The sequence below is a fragment of the Brassica oleracea genome, chromosome C3, assembly GCF_000695525.1.
Source record: "Brassica oleracea var. oleracea cultivar TO1000 chromosome C3, BOL, whole genome shotgun sequence".
In the NCBI taxonomy this organism is placed as follows: domain Eukaryota; kingdom Viridiplantae; phylum Streptophyta; class Magnoliopsida; order Brassicales; family Brassicaceae; genus Brassica; species Brassica oleracea.
This window is the reverse complement of record NC_027750.1, coordinates 15,336,440-15,340,854: the sequence shown is the minus strand read 5'-3', so window position 1 is coordinate 15,340,854 and position 4,415 is coordinate 15,336,440. Positions and strand designations below refer to the sequence as shown.

The following is a 4,415-nucleotide window of genomic DNA, read 5'->3' as shown; positions in this document are numbered from 1 at the left end:
AGAGTTACCGATTATTTCAACATGTGTTCTACTTTCAAATCAATAAGTTTCACCATTGAAATCAACATGACAGAGAACTATTTGTCAGAGGAGGATTCTCTTTGGTAACACACAGAAAGAGAATTAGAAGCTTCCATTTGCCTACTCTTATTCATTTAATCTAAAGCAAATGAAATGTCATTTATTTCAAAAGGATAGAGAATCAGGTATAAAGATTCAGATATTTTATATGATCCAACGGAGAAAGCAGAGATACACAAATAAGAAATACTTTAATCACCCACTCAGGCACTAAAACTTAATCATGGATTCACCTTTTCAGAAATCAAGCGCTTCTCTCCTGTTCCACTAATTATGGACTGTGAAAACAAAAGCCTCTGATTGCTTTTCAGATTCAAGTAATAAACTTGTCATCAAGAGAAATCACTAATGAAACAATCTGCTAGCTTCAACGAAAGGGACATCAAAAAAAAAATTTATAAATAAATAAAAACCTTTTCTGGCTCTAGAAGCATTAGCCAGTGAACAGCAACTGGACCATTTGAGGGAACTAACTTAACTTCTTGATCTGATTACTCACTGGCGCAAGTACATCAGCCTTGACGTTAGAGAATTAGCAAACCAAGTCTTCTCTCTTAGCTACATTAAGAAACCAAAATCAAAACAATGAGGATAAAAAAGAAGTCTTTCTTCCTTCTCTGAGTTGTTAAACTGAGTTATGTATAGGGTTTTAAAAAGCGAACGCTAAGGCATGAGGCGACCTCAGTTGGAGGGGTCATCGCCTTGCAGAGGTAAGGCGAGGCGTTTTCAGGAAGGCGACGCTCTACCACGCTTCACATCGCCTTTGACGCCTCACACGCCTTGGACGCCTCTGCAAAAAAAAAAGAGGTAAGTTTCCATAAACCAAGACATTAGAATTTGAAGTTTTAGGTAACTATGAATATAACTTGATTTTTATTTACCTTTTTAAGTTTTAAAAAACTTAATTACACACTATTTTATTCTGGAAACTGAATAAACATAATCACTCCATTGATGTTTATGAATGAGGAAGACGAGAATAAAATTGAAGATGACTAACCTTGACTTCTTTTTATGTAGGGACGCCTCATGTACAAAAGGTAAGCCCTCAGCTTTGCTATGGCTCTGAGGCGTGATGTCCCCTCCTTGTCGCCTCACACGTTAAGGCTCTGAGGTGTGATGTCCCCACATTGTATATCCGGCCTGAAGCTTGGTCTGGTCATAACTATGCATCAATGACCTAAACCCTTCCATTGATCTGAAACTGCTCCCAAGTCTCCGAGAAATACCAACACAGCTTAAAAAACAACAACCACCGGTGTCAAAATCAAAGTGGAATTAAGGTAATGTAATCCAAACACAGCTTAAGCTCTTGAATCTGCAACGAAACGCAGATAATCACAACACGAAACAGAGCCAAACTCAACTAAAACGATGCTAACACAATCTGAAAAATGTCTGACACCTTGCGACCACGAAGATCGGTGTTGATTTGAATCCTGTTACTGTCCTCTTCAAATCCCCTAACCAAAAAACACACCAACCGAAAAAAAAATTCACTACATAACCAATCAAAAAGCGGAAACAGAATTGAAAATAACACAAATCGTATCACCTGAATACGACGGTGCGGTTCGAAGGGCGTCAATTAACACCAATCGTCGCCTACACAAATGAAGGAACATCGCTCCTAGAAAACACTTTGATATTTGATTGCCAATACATCAAGTTCCTAAATAATTGGGCGTTATGTGAAAAAATTATGATCTAAAATAAGATGGTTATTGTTACAATACCTTTTCATCAAGGAGAAATAGAGTGATTCCCATGAATTCACCATGCTTTTTTGTTATTTTTGGAGTCCCAAAAACGGAGCAGACGCACAACAATGAAAGGCTGATTGTGCAACAATAGGATCGGAGGAAGACATTTTCTCAGAATCTCTTTATGCTCGAAAAAGAAAATAGACTGAAAGTGATTGCGAAGGTTCAGCCAAGTTTCAACCATCCCTTATTTATAGATTTGACAGAGAAGAAACGAAGAGCGGGATCGTTACAGATTTTAATGTGATTCACAGTTATTACCGAATTTTAAGAATCATTCAACTCAGGGAATGTAAAGAGATATGAGAACAGAAACCGGCGAGTTCAGAGGGAAAGAAATGACGCCCTACTCAACTAAAGTAGAAAACGCTGTGTTTCATGTTCTTTTTTTTAATCACACCGAACACCGAGAACTGACCAAACCATCATTTTCTTATTTATCGAACCAAACACATAGAATCAAACCAATTCAGTCGACCGAGAAAACCTTAAATAATGGATGTCCCAATTACATAGGAGTGGTTAGTTTCATAGGTACCATTAATCTTGAATGGTCGATTACAACAGGAACATTTCACTTGGTAAATTTAGTGAATGCTTCACAAGGATAATATAAACTATCATAAGTAGAAAAAATCACCGGTTAACAAGAAGCAAATCAGAGAGAAGTTGCTACAAAAAAAAAGTGTGTAGAAACATACAACCTGTTTGACATTCTAAGGGAAGTTTTCAGGCTGATCCAATCACGGACGATCGTAATAACTCCAAGGGAAGGTTGGATTATGTGTTGAACTGTTAATTATTTATTTGCTTTCCATGTTCTTGTTTATGTTTTTGGACTCCTTTGTCAAGCTGATTTTCTGTTCTGATTAGCCAGGATGCCTACGGTTGATGAAGCTAATGACGGCGATGAGGAACTAAAGAAATCAATGTAGATAGTGTTCTATTACTCGTTATTTTGTCTCTCTTTTGGAACACTAAGCAAAACCAACGTATCTTGATGTGATGGTTTCCCTTTCTTGTGGTCACTGCAGCAGGAGACAGGACAAATGGGACCGAGTGGAAGGGGTAGAGTAAGAGGGCGTGGAAGGGACGTGGATGAAGTGCAAAAACAACTGAAAGAGAACTTCTTCAACGCGAAATGGAAACAAAGCCCACCATATTGTTAGCACCACAACTTACTCAAGACGGTTTCACTATACACAGTGTTGGGCTTTCTCTCATTAGCCCAAGAATAATAACTAATGAAGTTATAACCCAAGAGCCCAAGAAGAAGAAATATCTAGAGAAAGAAGAAGAGTGTAGAAGGGAAATTATCTAGAAGAAGAAGAAAAGTGTAGATTAAGAAGTGTGTAGAATGTGTCTAAGATAAGATCAAAAGAAATATATAGAAGTAGCTTGTACATACCCCCTCACTAGTATAAATAGGGGTGCTTAGTTCTCTTGTAATCATCCCACAACAAGCAAAATCAATCATAAATAAAGAGTAGTTTTTCAGAAAGAGTTCTTTCTAAGAGAGTCATAAAACACTCTCTAAACACAAAGCTTGAGTAGCAAATCCGTTTCCTAAAATACGAAGGCTATCTCAAACATAAACCGTCTACATTCCATCTCAACCTCTCAAAGAAAATATTATCCGATAACTTTCCCAACAGCTGGTATCAGAACAAGGTTACCGTTATCTTTGAAGAAGTGAAGATGGAGCCCACCATTACCTTTGAAGGTGACATGTTCAAGCTCACGACGGACAACTTCTCTTATTGGAAACCGATGATGGAAGATCACCTTTATTGTAAGGATTTTCATGAGCCCATCATCATGAAGGATAAGACAGAAGGAAAGGATGATAAAGCATGGGAGATTCTTAATAGAAAGGCAGTTGCCGTAATACGTAAGTATGTCGACCGATCTCTCTTTGAACATGTCTCTACCTACGCAAATGCTTTTGAATTATGGACAAAACTTGAATCCATGATTCAAAAGAAAACACCTCGAAACAAAGCTCTTCTTGTTCGACGGTTGGTAAAGTTGGAGTACAAGGATGGCCAGAGCATGATGGAGCACTTGAACAATTTCAAGGGGATCGTAAATCAGCTTAACAAAGTTGATATGAAGGTTGAAGACGAAATGCAAGCCCTTTTACTCAGTTCACTACCGGAGAGTTGGGACACACTAGTTGTTACTCCAAGCAATTCAGCACCGGAGGAAAAGCTTACCATGGACACCGTCATTGATAGCCTTCTAAACGAAGAAGTTCTCAGGAAGGAGTGAGGTTCGAGTTCTTATTCAGAAGCTAACATTGTTGATAGACGAGGTAGAGAAGGGACTCGTGGTCAAAACAGAAGCAGAGGACGAGACCAATCTCGAGGAAGATCTAAGTCACGTCCGAGAGTTACTTGCTATTACTGTGGCAAACCGGGTCACATGAAGTCGGAATGTCGGTTTTTCAAGAAAGACAAACAAGCTGGTAATATCAAACCAGACCGGTTCAATCCTACAAAGAAGCATGAAGACAAGACTACCACCATTGTGGAAGACCAGAGCGAAGAATTATATCTCGTTGGAGAATGT

The 4,415-nt window shown here is 38.6% G+C and overlaps 1 long non-coding RNA gene across 4 annotated transcripts; it reads right to left on the bottom strand.

Annotated features, from left to right (window-relative positions):
* Nucleotides 1-284: 284 nt before the first annotated feature.
* LOC106333391 lies at nt 285-2,181 on the bottom strand. Of its 4 annotated transcripts, none has more exons than XR_001268354.1 (5): nt 1,818-2,181; nt 1,637-1,711; nt 1,082-1,544; nt 762-871; nt 285-639 (listed from the first exon to the last, which is right to left on the bottom strand). It is a non-coding gene; the product is annotated as an uncharacterized LOC106333391 (long non-coding RNA). The 4 variants fall into 4 exon arrangements; XR_001268355.1 differs by having other exon boundaries at nt 285-871; nt 1,082-1,399; nt 1,487-1,544; XR_001268353.1 differs by having other exon boundaries at nt 285-871; nt 1,637-1,721.
* Nucleotides 2,182-4,415: the final 2,234 nt, after the last annotated feature.